Here is a 16,581-nt window from a genome sequence, read left to right on the forward strand (position 1 = left end):
ACTTTACTTTATATGGCTTGTACCAAGGGTGGGCTCCATAAGCGCCCCGGGGTCGATGGAATAAGACTCGGGCCTCGTTAGGGATGGGCTCCTAAGTGCCCCTAGGTCGATGAGTAAGACTCGGGCCTAGTATGTTGCCTTGTAGGGTTCAAGACTTGCTACCTTGGACCTACATAGGTTGCGCGCAATATGTAAGTGGTACATAGTCGGGATCCCCTTTAAGTTGAGATTATGTTCAAGTATATATGTAAGAAGAAATGGTTTTAAAGATCATAAGACATACACATGTTTTTCGGATACATGTTTTTTCAAAATCATATTGCATATACCTTATGATGATTTATGATATGCCATGGTTAGATATGATTATGTTATGTTCCATGATATGTCCATGTGTAGGATATGTCATGACTCCTTATGACGATATGCCATGATTAGATACGATTATGTTATGCTTCATGCTATGCTTTACACTATGATATGCCATGACTAGTTATGATTTCTTCATGTTGCATGATATGCTTAAAAGAGTATGTTACATTATGTCATGACTAGTTGAAATGATGCCATGTTGAGACATTCTTTGATTATACTATGATTTTCGGTTTTAGTGAGTAGGAAAGGAACTTACTGAGCCATGAGTGCTCACAGCTTACTGTCCTTGTACCACAGATAAAGGAAAAAGCTGGATGAGCTAGAGGAGCAGCAGGAGAGGCATGGAGATGTGTGTGGCAGTGGCTATGCAACCAAATAAGAATCTGCTTTAAAAACTTTTAAAGAACTATGCTTTGGTATCATGAATTGTAGTACCGTATGTGTGACTTGATGTTATGTTTCTACTAATTTTGATATCATGTTATTGAGGCCATGATAGTGTAGTTCGGATTTGATGAAAGGGAAAACAAAAGAAAAGTTTTTATTAAACTAAGAGAATTATTTTAAGTCTTCCGCTGTTTTAAAAAGAAAAATTTGTACATAGAGTATCGTAGCCCCGTCCCTTAGGGTTAGTAGGGAGGGCGGGCGTTACAGAGGATTTCACAGTCATAATCTTTGACCAACTCTAGTCACCTACATTGTCTCATGTTTAAGTCCTTCTGAGTGAAGAGGTACTTAAGACTCTGATGATCTGTGAAGATTTTACACTGAACTCCATACAAATGATGTCGCCAGAGCTTTAGTGCAAAGACCACTGCTGCCAACTCAAGATCATGAGTGGGGTAGTTCTTCTCATAGTCTTTGAGTTGTCTGGAAGCATGAGCTATGACTTTTCCCTCTTGCATGAGTACAACTCCTAAGCCCATCTTGGAAGCATCACTGTAGATGTCAAAACTCTTGTCACTCTCTGGAACTGTCAGGATAGGAGCACTGGTCAGTCACTTTTTGAGCTCTTGGAAACTCTGCTCACATTTATCTGACCATTCAAACTTCTTGTTCTTCCTGGTGAGGGCTGTTAGTGGAGAGGCTATCCTGGAAAAGTCCTCCACGAATTTCCTGTAGTACCCAGCTAAACCAAGGAAGCTTCTGATCTCCCTGACGTTCTTGGGTCTGCTCCAGTTGTTGACTGCTTCTATTTTGGCTGGGTCCACTTGAATACCTTCTTTAGAAATTATGTGACCTAGAAATGCCACCTGATCTAACCAGAACTCGCATTTTGAGAATTTAGCATATAGCTGCTTCTGCTGTAGGGCCTACAATACTATCCTCAAGTGCGTGTCATGCTCATCTGGAGTCCTTGAATAGACCAGAATGTCGTCGATGAATACGATGACAAATTTGTCAAGGTATTCTCTGAACACTCTGTTCATTAAGTCCATGAAGACTGCTGGTGCATTAGTCACACCAAAAGGCATGACTACAAACTTGTAGTGTTCGTATTTGGTCTTGAAAGTTGTTCTAGGTATATCCCTTTCTTTCACTTTCAACTGATGGTAACCAGAGCGCAAGTCTATCTTTGAGGACACTGTTGCCCCTCTTAACTGATCAAATAAGTCGTCGATCCTGAGAAGGGGGTACTTGTGCTTGATCGTCACTTGATTCAGAGCTCTGTAATCTATGCACATCCGCATAGATCCATCTTTCTTCTTGGCAAACAACACAGGAGCTCCCCAAGGTGAGTGACTAGGGCGAATGGAGCCTTTGTCAAGTAACTCCTGTAGTTGTGCTTGCAACTCTTTCAACTCTGCTGGAGACATGCAATACGGAGCTTTTGAAATTGGACCGGTACCAGTAACCAATTCAATCTCAAACTCCACTTCTCTGTTGGGAGGTAGTCTAGGTAGCTCTTCTAGATATACCTTTGGATACTCACAGACTACCCGAACTTCCTCCTGCTTGGGTCTTTCTTGTTATCTTTGTCCTTCCAGTTCTGATTACTTGACTGGGGTCTCTGTTTCCCCACTGTCTTGTCTTCTATCTTGACTGGCTTGTGTTGCGTTTGTTGTGCCTTGTTGCTGTTCAGATAGTGCTCACTAATGCCCTGCTGACTAGCTCTTCACCAATCTATGGTCGGTGAGTTTCACTACTCACATTAGGTGTTATTTCTGGTCTCAGCATTAGGAGCATCAGTCTAACTCGTTCTTTCACTGTACTTACTAACTATAAGCAAAGGTGAGCTAGCCTGTTAAATCTTTTAACCGCTTCTTCTACTGGTAGGTCACCTTGTCTAAATTCCATAAGCTCCTCATATTGTTTATTGGTGATCCGTTGACGGAAGACTTCTTCGTAAAACTCTGTCTCGAAGTCAACCCAGCTCATCTGGTTGACTGCTCTCTTACTCCTAACTCGCTCCCACCACATACAAGCACCTCCAGATAGGCAGAAAGAGGCACACTCACCCTTCTCGACTTCTGGTCAGTCAAGAAGCTCCATTGTGCTCTCAAGTGTCTTGAACCAAGCCTGGGCATCCCAGGGCTCAGTCGTGCCTGAGAAGCTTTCTGGTTTCAGCTTCAGCCACTGGATGAGGTATGCTTCTTGTCTTCTAGGTGTTGTGGCAACTTCCAGGGCAACTGATGGGACTTCAGTCACCACTGGGGTCTCCACATTAATGGTGGGGGGAGTGGAAGGAGCTGGCTTCTGATTGGCCATTAGATTGGCAATCACTTGCTGCTGCTCGCTACTTGTCTCTGAAGTTGAGCAACAACTTCAGAGAGAATAGGCCCAGGGGTTTTGGGCTCTTCGTTCTCCTGAACTTGGTTCTCAGTACGAACGGTACGAGGACGTCCTCTTCTTGACATCTAATTATGCAGAGGAAAAAGACTAAATAACATCTCTAACCCTTCTAATCATATATATATATGAATATAGAAAAGGGAAACAAAATCTTCTATCTTACTTATGTTGGTTGCTACTCGGAAAACCTAGAGGTTCCACTGTACAAAAATTTTGTACAAAGGTCTGAACCTTTTCCTAGCTACCATGTGTTCTTTTAAATTAAATTTTGGATCGCCTGCGGAACTTAACACGTTTGATCCAAAACTTAATCTATTCGTTCTTTTAGGTTTTGACTTGGGTCTCCTGCGGAACTTAACACGTTCGACCCAAATCACCTTATGTTATTAATTCCATTAAATATTAATTTCCATAATTGGTTCCCAGTACTGACGTGGCGAGGCACATGGTCTTCTTGGATATGGGAGCAACCACCACCGACTAGACAAAACCTTTTATAGAAATCTAATATTTAATTTCCTAAAATAACTTTAGGTTAACCGAAAAGAACAATCAAATCACAAGGAAAAATAAAACAAAAGAACACAACTTCGAAAAACATATTCGAAATACTAGAATCGTAAGCCTCTTGTAAATAACTAGCATGATGCGGAAAGAAAAATTACTAGTTATACCTTTTAGAAAGACCTCTTGATCTTCTACCGTATTCCTCTTCTAACCTCGGACGTTGTGTGGGAAACGCTCTTCCGAGATGAGAAACCACCAAGCACCTTCTTCTCCTCCTAGCTAGGTTCGGCCAACACAAAGAAGCTTCACCAAGGACGAAGAACAAAACACCAACCAAGCTCCAAGGGATACAAGCTTTCTCTCCTTCTTCTTCTTCTTCTCCAAGTAGTATCCGGCCACCACAAGAGCTCCAAGCCAATAGAGAAGGTTCGGCCACCACCAAGAGGAAGAGAGGAAGAGAGGTTGGCCGGCCACAACACCAAGGAAAAGAGGGAGAGAAATAATAGAGGTTGTTCACCATGAAGCCTTCTTTTATAATCCTTGGTCTTGGCAAATAAGAAAATTTAATTAAAAACTTCCTTAATTCTTTTGCCATGAAAAGGAAAATTTTATTTAATTAAAACAATTTTCCTTTTCTCAATTTACATGGCCGGCCACACCAAAGCTACAAACAAGGAGAGTTTTAATTAATTAAAACTTCCTAATTTGTCTCCAGAAATTTATAAAATTTCTTCAATAATTTAATCCCTTCATGATTGGTTTATAAAAAAGAAATTTAATAAATTAAAATCTTTCTTTTAAATATGTGGATAAAAAGAAAGTTATCTCTAAAAATTAAAATCTCTTTTAATCTACAAATAAGGAAAGATATCAAATCTTTTCTCAATCTTTTGTAGAAACTAATAAAAGAGCATTATTAATTTTTAAACTTTCTTTTAAATCATGAACATGGTTAAAAAGGAAAGTTTTCTTAAAATTTAAAATCCTCCTTTAATCAACAAATAAGGAAAGATTTCAAATTTTAAACTCTCTTTTAAACATGTAGATGATTTACAAATAAGGAAAGTTTTTACCAAAAAATTAAAACCATCCTTTTAATCTACAAATAAGGAAAGAGATTAATCTCTTCTCTTAATCTTTTGTAGAAAGTTATAAAAGGAAATTTTTAATTTTTAAACTCTCTTTTAAAATCATGATATCCACATAAGAAATAATTTTAATAAAAATCCTTTTAATATTCTAGTGGCCGGCCACCTAAGCTTGGGACCCAAGCTTTGGCCGGCCACCTACATGACTCATCCACTTGGTCTTGGCCGGCCCTAGCTTGGGTTCCAAGCTAGCTTGGCCGGCCCCATTGGATGGGTAAGAAGGTGGGTATGCGGTGGGTATAAATCTCTATATACTAGAGGCTACGATAGGGACCGAGAGGAGGAATTGGTTTTGGTCTCCGGATGAAATTAAGCATCCCGTGTTCGCCCCGAACACACAACTTAATTTCATCAATAATAATTCATTCCACTAAAGAACTATTATTGAACTACCGCACCAATCCCAAATTACATTTTGGGCTCCTTCTTATTATGAGTGTGTTAGTCTCCCTGTGTTTAAGATAACAAATGTCCACTAATTAAGTAAGTTACTGACAACTCACTTAATTAATATCTAGCTCCAAGAGTAGTACCACTCAACTTCATCGTCATGTCGGACTAAGTCCACCTGCAGGGTTTAACATGACAATCCTTATGAGCTCCTCTTGGGGACATTCTCAACCTAGATCACTAGGACACAGTTTCCTTCTATAATCAACAACACACACAATAAGTGATATCATTTCCCAACTTATCGGGCTTATTGATTCATCGAACTAAATCTCACCCATTGATAAATTAAAGAAATAAATATCAAATATATGTGCTTGTTATTATATTAGGATTAAGAGCACACACTTCCATAATAACTGAGGTCTTTGTTTCTTTATAAAGTCAGTATAAAAGAAACGACCTCTAATGGTCCTACTCAATACACTCTAAGTGTACTAGTATAATTATATAGTTAAGATAAACTAATACATAATTACACTACGACCTTCCAATGGTTTGTTCCTTTCCATTTTAGTCGTGAGCTACTGTTTATAATTTATAAGGAAACCGATAACATGATCTTCTGCTAGTGACACCACACACCATGTTATCTACAATATAAATTAATTGAACAACTACATTTATCATAAATGTAGACTTTTGACCAATGTGATTCTTATTTCTAGATAAATGTTTATACCAAAAGCTAGGCTTTTAGTATACACTCTAACAATCTCCCACTTATACTAAAAGACTAAGCTGCCATATCAGCTGCCATACATCTGATTCCCAACCCTTCAACATGCCCATCAAAAGCTCTTGCCTTAAGGACCTTAGTGAAAGGATCTATAGGTCATCACCTGATGCAATCTAGGTGGCAACAACTTCTCCTCGTTTATATGATTTCTCGTATTGGGTGGTACTTGCGCTCTATTGTGTTTACTTTCCTTATAGACTTATGGTTTCTTCGAGTTTGCTACTGCACCAACATTATTACAATAAATTGTAATAATCTTTGGACAAACCAGAAATCATTTCTAAGTCTATCTTGAGGTTATTGAGTCATTCAGCTTTTATGGCTACCTCAGAGGCTTGCCATATACTAAGCTTCTATGGTGGAGTCCAGAAAAACACCTATGCTTATCACTCTTCCATAGTTATGACTTTACCTCCTAAAGTAAACACAAAACCCCGAGGTTGACTTATTATTGTCCCTATCCGATTGGAAGTCAAAATCCATGCAACCCACAAGGACTAAATTAACTGCCTTGTAAGCTAGCATATAATCTCTAGTGCCTCTAAGGTACTACAATATATGCTTTACTGCAGTCCACTGTCCTTGTCCAGGGTTACTTTGATATCTGTTAACTATGCCCTTGGCAAAACAGATTTCTGATCTCGTGCATAGCATACATTAGGCTTCCAACACCCGTAGCATAAAGAACTGCCTTTATTTCCTTTATCTCCTTTGAAGTCTACAGAGACATATCTTTAGATAAAGTTACTCCATCCTGAAAAGGTAAGAAACCTTTCTTGGAGTTTTGTATGCTTAAAACGAGCAAGGATTTTTCCGATGTATGAAGCTTGGGATAAGTAAAATATTCTTTTCTTGCGATCCCTTATTACTTTGATCTCAAGAATATATACATTCTCCCAAGTCCTTTATATCGAATTGTTTGGACAACCATACCCTTACTTCTGACAACATTTTGATATTGTTTCCAACTACCAAAAATGTTATCTACGTATAGTACAAGAAATACCACCACGCTTCCATCACACCTTTTGTATACACAAGACTTATCCGGTTACTAAATCCATACATCTGGATTACTTTGAAAACCGGATGTTCCAAGACCTTGAAACTTTTCCTCAGTCCATAGACTGATTGAGCTTGCACACAAGATGTTCTTAGCCCTTTGCAATGAATCCTTCTGGTTGCTTTATATGGATGCTTTCTTCAAGACTTCCATTAAGGAATGCTGTCTTGACATCCACTTGCCAAATAGATAAAAGAATCTGGATAGACTTAAGCATGGCTACCAGTGAAAAAGTTTCCTTTTTCATCAAACCTTACTTTGAAAATTACTACCTTCCTGTCTATCCCTCTTTTCCTATTATAGACCTTTTTACACCCAACGGCTTTTACACCATTTGGTGATTCTACAAGCTTCCAGATTTTATTAGAATACATATATTCTAATTCTGTTATTCATTACTCTTTGCCAAGATGTTGCATCTTTATCTTGGAGTGCTTCATCATATGACCAGAGATCAGGTTCATGTCCTCCAGGGATCGAGTCCAAAAACTCTCCCAAAACATGAACCTATTTAGGTTGCCTAACAACCCTCCCACTACGACAAGGCACTTTCTGCAATTGTGTATTATTTGTGATACGTGTTGCAGTTTTCTTGTGGTATCTCATCTTGTACAGTTGGTACTAGGTTAGACATGTCCTTTATTATTTCCTTAAGAACAAATTTACTTATGAGCACGTGGTTCATTATATAGTCCTTTTCTAAAAATCGGTCATTGATGCTAACAATGACCTTCTAATTTTTTAAGACTATAAACATACTTTCATTTCTCTAGGATAACCCACAAACAAGTGAATTCCTGTCCAACTTATCATTGTCTCTCTTCAGCATATGTGCTGGACTACCCGAATCGAATATGCTTCAAAATAGGCTTACACCTATTCAGCAATTCTATATGAGTAGAGAGTTCTGACTTTGGAAGGTACTATGTTCACTTCCGTTTCCAGAGTATATCCTTAAAATGAATTTGGTAATTTTCTAAATAACTCATCATCAATCTACTTATTTCCATAAGAGTCCTATACCTTCCTTTTTCTACACCATTCTGTTGGGATATACCTAGGTGTAGTTAGTTGGGATTGAATCCCTACTTCTGATAAGTGACTCCTAAATTCTCCCAAGAGGTACTTTCCACTACGATCTCACCGTAGTGTCTTAATACTTTTACTTTGACATTTCTCCATATCAGCCTCATACTTTTTGAACTAATCAAAGCACTTAGACTTGTGGCATATCAAGTAAATGTATCCGTATATCAAATAATTGTCTATAAAATAGACGAAATATTTGAAACAACCTCTTGCTTGGATAGTCATAGGATCACACAAATCAGAATGAGCCAATTCCAATATATCTTTGACTCCATACCCCTTAGACTTAAAAGCTTCTTGGTTATTTTTCCTTCCAAGTAAGACTCGTAGGTTGGAAAGATTTCCACTACTAATGAACCCAAAAGTTCATCAGCTACCAATGAATCATACTCAAGTTAATATAACCTAGCCTTAGATGCCAAAGATATAATTGGTTCATTTCCGAAGGTTACTTTCTCTTAAAGTTAGAAGATGTGTTACTAATTTCCATTTGTTGCATCGTAAGAGTTATTGGATTTATAAATTGCCAACCATCGTACCAGAACAGATAACTTTCCTCTTTTTCTTAATAACAACTTTGTTATTAAAAGAGGCAGAATATCATGTTCTTTGAATAGTTTAGAAACTGAAAACTAGTTCTTTCTAAACTTTGTGCGTAAAGACAATTACTCAAAAATCCATGTTTTATTTTTATCAAAAAAATAAAATAAACATCTCCCACTGCAACAGCTGCCACTTTTACAGCAGTGCCCATGTGGACGGTGTTTTTATTTTCATTTAGTTGTCGGGTTTCCTGGAACCCTGCAATGAATTGCAGACATGATTAATGGCATCTGTATCTACACTCCAGGTTCTGGTAGATAACACCACTAAACATGTTTCAACTAATGAATAAAATACACCTATATTGTTCTTAGTTCTAAGAGGACAGTCTACCTTAATGTCCAAATCCTATTTCCAATCAATTATAATTGGGACCACTAAGTCTATCCTAAAGTATATCAGCTAGGGATTGACCATCATCCTAAGAATCACAAAAATATTTGGTTAAGACCAACTCCTTAAAAATCCCAATGAATTTTGTATGCCACGTTAGTGTGGACGTATACAAATTCAAAAAGGAAATTTTATCATTTAATTTTATTATCTCGTCAACCTTACTTTATGACGAATAAAATTAATAGTTGGTCTATCTTTAATCAAATATTTGGTCAAGACTTCTAAATTTAAAATAATATTGATTCCTCTAACAATACTATTTAAATTTACCAACACCTCAAAACACCGTGAATTTTGCATGCCACGTTAGTGTGGACGTATACAAAATCAACATTTGTAAGAGGAGGGTTTTAACCCATTAATTTTATTATCTTGTCAACCTAACTTTTTGACAAATAAAATTAATAGTTGGTATCATTTGGTCACACAAATAATAGCAGTGACTCCGATGGGGAGGATACTATTATATGTGTCTAAGTGTATACCATTACTTGACACTAAGTCCATTAATAAGATTATGCCCCTTCCGTTGGGAAGATCACACGCTCTTAATTAACTTCCTATAGTCATTCAAAAATGGAAGTCTGTTCTAGTGATCCACAAATAAGCTCATCCGTTATGGAGGAAGGCACTCAGAGCTAACGCGCAAGCTTGTTTGCATCACTTACAAACCAGTAATGGAGACCATGGGATTTACTTAAAAATCCCTCTCCCACTTAGTTATTTATAAATGAGGAATTTTAACTATGCTAGCCTACTAAATATGTAAACTAACATACACACAATATAAAAGCAATAAATAGAAAATCTAATTTTCAACTATTATGGCTTTTATCTCTTGTTGTCCTCCGTGTGTTGTCATCCCAAGCTGCTGCCATATTTGGCCACTGCCACTGGGTCTAGCTGTCGCATCCATCTTGCTCCTAGTTCCGCTGCGCCTCTGGTTCTTAGAAAGTTCCACGCTTTGCAAGATTCGATCCGCGACATAAATAGAATTTTACATTTTGATCCTATATTCCTCGAAGGAATGTACATGTATCTAGATCAAAAATAAAATCCTAATAAAACTAAATACAGCTCCTGCTGTATTTTATAATACAATCATGCACATACAAAAAAATGCCCTTGACATGTCTAAGGGTCCAATCACACACATAATAACTATAAGCCATAATAGTTGGATCCTGCATCCACAAAGTTAGCACATCCTACTATTATCCTGCCTAAATTATGTATGACATGTGCATGATTAAACTAATACCAAATACATAGAGGCAAAACCCTAGCTCTGATACCAATTGCTGGTTGCTACTCGGAAAACCTAGAGGTTCCACTGTACAAAAATTTTGTACAAAGGTCTGAACCTTTTCCTAGCTACCATGTGTTCTTTTAAATTAAATTTTGGATCGCCTGCGGAACTTAACACGTTTGATCCAAAACTTAATCTATTCATTCTTTTAGGTTTTGACTTGGGTCTCCTGCGGAACTTAACACGTTCGACCCAAATCACCTTAAGTTATTAATTCCATTAAATATTAATTTCCATAATTGGTTCCCAGTACTGACGTGGCGAGGCACATGGCCTTCTTGGATATGGGAGCAACCACCAACGACTAGACAAAACCTTTTATAGAAATCTAATATTTAATTTCCTAAAATAACTTTAGGTTAACCGAAAAGAACAATCAAATCACAAGGAAAAATAAAACAAAAGAACACAACTTCGAAAAACATATTCGAAATACTAGAATCGTAAGCCTCTTGTATTTGGTATTATTTCCATAAATAACTAGCATGATGCGGAAAGAAAAATTACTAGTTATACCTTTTAGAAAGACCTCTTGATCTTCTACCGTATTCCTCTTCTAACCTCGGACGTTGTGTGGGCAACGCTCTTCTGAGATGAGAAACCACCAAGCACCTTCTTCTCCTCCTAGCTAGGTTCGGCCAACACAAAGAAGCTTCACCAAGGACGAAGAACAAAACACCAACCAAGCTCCAAGGGATACAAGCTTTCTCTCCTTCTTCTTCTTCTTCTCCAAGTAGTATCCGGCCACCACAAGAGCTCCAAGCCAATAGAGAAGGTTCGGCCACCACCAAGAGGAAGAGAGGAAGAGAGGTTGGCCGGCCACAACACCAAGAAAAAGAGGGAGAGAAATAATAGAGGTTGTTCCCCTGAAGCCTTCTCTACCCCCTCTTTTATAATCCTTGGTCTTGGCAAATAAGAAAATTTAATTAAAAACTTCCTTAATTCTTTTGCCATGAAAAGGAAAATTTTATTTAATTAAAACAATTTTCCTTTTCTCAATTTACATGGCCGGCCACACCAAAGCTACAAACAAGGAGAGTTTTAATTAATTAAAACTTTCTAATTTGTCTCCAGAAATTTATAAAATTTCTTCAATAATTTAATCCCTTCATGATTGGTTTATAAAAAAGAAATTTAATAAATTAAAATCTTTCTTTTAAACATGTGGATAAAAAGAAAGTTATCTCTAAAAATTAAAATCTCTTTTAATCTACAAATAAGGAAAGATATCAAATCTTTTCTCAATCTTTTGTAGAAACTAATAAAAGAGAATTATTAATTTTTAAACTTTCTTTTAAATCATGAACATGGTTAAAAAGGAAAATTTTCTTAAAATTTAAAATCCTCCTTTAATCAACAAATAAGGAAAGATTTCAAATTTTAAACTCTCTTTTAAACATGTAGATGATTTACAAATAAGGAAAGTTTTTACCAAAAATTAAAATCATTCTTTTAAACTACAAATAAGGAAAGAGATTAATCTCTTCTCTTAATCTTTTGTAGAAAGCTATAAAAGGAAATTTTTAATTTTTTAAACTCTCTTTTAAAATCATGATATCCACATAAGAAATAATTTTAATAAAAATTCTTTTTAATATTCTAGTGGCCGACCACCTAAGCTTGGGACCCAAGCTTTGGCCAGCCACCTACATGACTCATCCACTTGGTCTTGGCCGGCCCTAGCTTGGGTTCCAAGCTAGCTTGGCCGGCCCCATTGGATGGGTAAGAAGGTGGGTATGCGGTGGGTATAAATCTCTATATACTAGAGGCTACGATAGAGACCGAGAGGAGGAATTGGTTTTGGTCTCCCGATGAAATTAAGCATCCCGTGTTCGCCCCGAACACACAACTTAATTTCATCAATAATAATTCATTCCACTAAAGAACTATTATTGAACTACCGCACCAATCCCAAATTACATTTTGGGCTCTTTCTTATTATGAGTGTGTTAGTCTCCCTGTGTTTAAGATAACAAATGTCCACTAATTAAGTAAGTTACTGACAACTCACTTAATTAATATCTAGCTCAAAGAGTAGTACCACTCAACTTCATCGTCATGTCGGACTATGTCCACCTGCAGGGTTTAACATGACAATCCTTATGAGCTACTCTTGGGGACATTCTCAACCTAGATCACTAGGACACAGTTTCCTTCTATAATCAACAACACACACTATAAGTGATATCATTTCCCAACTTATCGGGCTTATTGATTCGAACTAAATCTCACACATTGATAAATTAAAGAAATAAATATCAAATATATGTGCTTGTTATTATATTAGGATTAAGAGCACAGACTTACATAATAACTGAGGTCTTTGTTTCTTTATAAAGTCAGTATAAAAGAAACAACCTCTAATGGTCCTACTCAATACACTCTAAGTGTACTAGTATAATTATATAGTTAAGATAAACTAATACATAATTACACTACGACCTTCCAATGGTTTGTTCCTTTCCATTTTAGTCGTGAGCTACTGTTTATAATTTATAAGGAAACCGATAACATGATCTTCTGCTAGTGACACCACACACCATGTTATCTACAATATAAATTAATTGAACAACTACATTTATCATAAATGTAGACTTTTGACCAATGTGATTCTTATTTCTAGATAAATGTTTATACCAAAAGCTAGGCTTTTAGTATACACTCTAACAACTTAAGCATTCAAAAACAAATACTCTGTACTGCAGTTAATAATAAGGAAAGAAGAATAAAGAAAGAATTTAAATACTTTCTTACTTGGAGATGGCAAGGCTGATGCTGATGTGTGTGTGATGCTGGAGAATGGAATCTGCTTTGATACCAACTGTAACAACCCACCCTTCTTACTACTACTCTCTAAGGGCGACCGTTACCTAACTACTACCCTACTTACTAGTGTCACTTATGCTATTATTAGCAACACTTAGATTTATCACGGCCCTAGAGGAATTCCTACCGAAAAATATCGGCAGAGTCTCCCCTGTACCGGTGACCAAATCAACAATACAAACAATCTATACTCAGCCACAGGCGGCTGGAACATATATTTTCACAACCACGCAGTAATAATACACACTATAACTAAAAGAAAGCTATTCCAGCAATAGCAACCAAACATGACTCCAACAGTAGGACATATCAAGCTACAAATACAAATTAAACTCCATTACAATCTCAACTTCATAATAGCATTTACGAAGAAAACTAAGAACATAAACTGAAACTCTAAACAGGTAGGTCCTGAAAATTTGCTAGCAAACTCTGGATCTCTCCATAGTCCAGTCATCACACACCTTCATCACCACCACCACCCTGTCGCCTCCCTTTCATATCTTAGCTTTTCCTTTATCTACAGTAGGAAGAAAAATAATAGATCTATAAGAGAAACGCTTAGTAAGTACTAATCTATCTCACAAAAACTCGAAGTGCATAAAAAGAATGCAACAATACTAAAACTGAAATGCTAAAAGCAAAGTTGCATGCTATATAAAAATAACACAAAGGAAAGCAAATCTGAACTCTCTAAGCATGATATAAAATAAACCAAAGGAAAGCAAATCTGAACTTACTAATTATGCTATAAAATAGAGCAAAAGAAAGCAACTTTGAACTTACTAATCATGCTATAAAATAGAGCAAAGGAAAGCAAATCTGAACACTGAAAGTATATCTATCAGGTAGGGAGTTGAATTGCAACTAACTGAGCATGCTAAGAAAAATAAGTCTGCATACTAACTAATCAAGATTTTGTTTACTAATCATGAAATGTTTCAAGCTTCGTATCGTAACAATGCTTTAACAGATCTACACCGCAGTGCTGAAATCAATCCAACCTACAGTGCTTAAACAATTTTAAAACTAAAATGTTGGAATAAAATCCAAAACCAAGCCATAACTAACTAAGAAAACATGACCACAGAAATTCTACCCTAAAAGTTAACAATTGAAGCAAGCATATATATATATATATATATATATATATATATATATATATATAGGTGATCCATGCTAAATCCGATTCCTAAGTCAAGAATCACGATGCAACTGAAAATCACAAGTATGGAAAACTGCCATGGAAAATCATAAATCCCAATGAGTTCATGACACCCAAGGTAATACTATACTTCCCACAACATAACCACAATTTTGTACATCACAATCCGAAACAAAGGAAGAAATTAAAACTCCAACTTGAGCTTAACATCTGTTCATACTCGGAACATTAATTATGGCATCCAAAACTACACCTAATAATCCATATTCTTCCCTTATGACTCACGGCAGAGAGCCCAATAGGACCAAAAATCTCTACAACATGCTTTGAATTCAAAAAGAACAAAGAACACAATTTCTTGACCTTAAAATGCTATGCTCATGAAAAGGAAAGGTCAAACTCGCCGTGCAGTGGAACATTAAGATTCTAGGGTTCATGCTTGACCTCGGAAGCAAGGAAGAATCAAAGAAAAATAAAGGAACCCGAAACAACTCCTACCGCAGGTGAGTAGTACTTACAGCGGTTTGCTTGCACTTACAACCGAAGGAGAGGAAGAGGCTTCTAGGGTTCGGGCGAAACCTCTCGGCAACTCTTTTTTTTTGCGTTTCCGAGCTCCCCTCGCCGAGGTGGTCACACACAGGTGAAGACCCGCCGGAAAATCTCGCCGGCGCCCGAAGGGAGGAACCCTAGCTGCGGCTGCGATCTTGCCCCAGAAGAGGAGATGCCGTCGCGAGGGAGAAGGAGAGGAATTTTGAGAGGAAATCTTTAGGTTTTCCGGAAAAGAAAAACCTAATTTCTTTTCTTATACTCGGGTTATAATTATAGCTATGCTTTAAACCTAATTCTCTCCATATTGGGTTAACAAAACGAGCGTAGCTCGGCTGGTCGGCTGTGTCCGGTTAGGTCGGGTTCGACCCGAGGTCACGAGTTCGAGCTTTGGTTTTGACAAATTTTTTGCCAACTTTCTTTCGTTTTGTAAAAATATCAAACGACCTCCAAAAATTACGTAAAATACTCTAAAAATTCTTAAAAATCTCTAGAATATTTTAAAAGTATTTCCAAATATTTTTATGGACTTTTAAAACTTGAAATAGGGAAAATTGGGTCGTTACACCTGCTCTGTCTGTCCCTGCTCCTCAAGGTCTAACTCAGAGAAACCTTGAATCAAGTCTGTGACTGAAGTCCAGTGGCAAGCCAAAGTCCCTCTGGACTTCCTACTGAGTGCATCGGCAACCACATTAGCTTTCCCCGGGTGGTAGCTAATGGTACAATCGTAATCCTTCAAGAACTCCATCCATCTCCTCTGTCGGAGGTTAAGCTCCTTCTGGGTAAATATATATTTGAGACTCTTATGATCAGTGAGAATCTCAAATGTAATGTCGTACAGATGATGACGCCAAATCTTAAGAGCATATATGATAGCGGCTAACTCTAGGTCATGAACTGGGTAGTTCATTGCATGCTCCTTCAGCTGATGAGAAGCATAAGAGACTACTCTGCCGTGCTGCATCAGAACATCACCCAAACCCTGTAGAGAAGCGTCGGTGTAGAGTACAAATCCGTCCTCCCCAGAAGGTAAAACAAAAACTGGAGCCGACACTAATCTCTGCTTTAGCTCCTGAAAGCTGGTCTCACAATCCTCGGACCACGTGAACTTCACGCCTTTTCTGGTAAGACGTGTCAGCGGCATAGCAATACGCGAGAAACCCTCAACAAAACGTCGGTAATATCCGGCAAATCCCAGAAAATTACGGATCTCCTGAACTGACTTCGGTTGCTCCCAACCGGTGACAGCCTCGATCTTCTGAGGGTCAACTGAAATACCTCTGCTAGAAACCACGTGTCCCAGAAAACCGACTAAAGATAGCCAGAATGCACACTTGCTGAACTTCGCGTATAGCTGACATCGTCGAAGAATCTCCAAAATTGTACGAAGATGTTGTGCATGCTCCTCCTCGGAACGAGAGTAGACCAATATATCATCGATGAAAATGATAACAAACTGGTCCAGATACTCTAGAAAGATGCGGTTCATCAAGTCCATAAACACCACTGGAGCATTGGTAAGCCCAAAAGGCATTACCAAAAACTCATAATGACCGTATCTAGTACGGAAAG

This window comes from Zingiber officinale, chromosome 1A (assembly GCF_018446385.1).
Source record: "Zingiber officinale cultivar Zhangliang chromosome 1A, Zo_v1.1, whole genome shotgun sequence".
Lineage (NCBI taxonomy): Eukaryota > Viridiplantae > Streptophyta > Magnoliopsida > Zingiberales > Zingiberaceae > Zingiber > Zingiber officinale.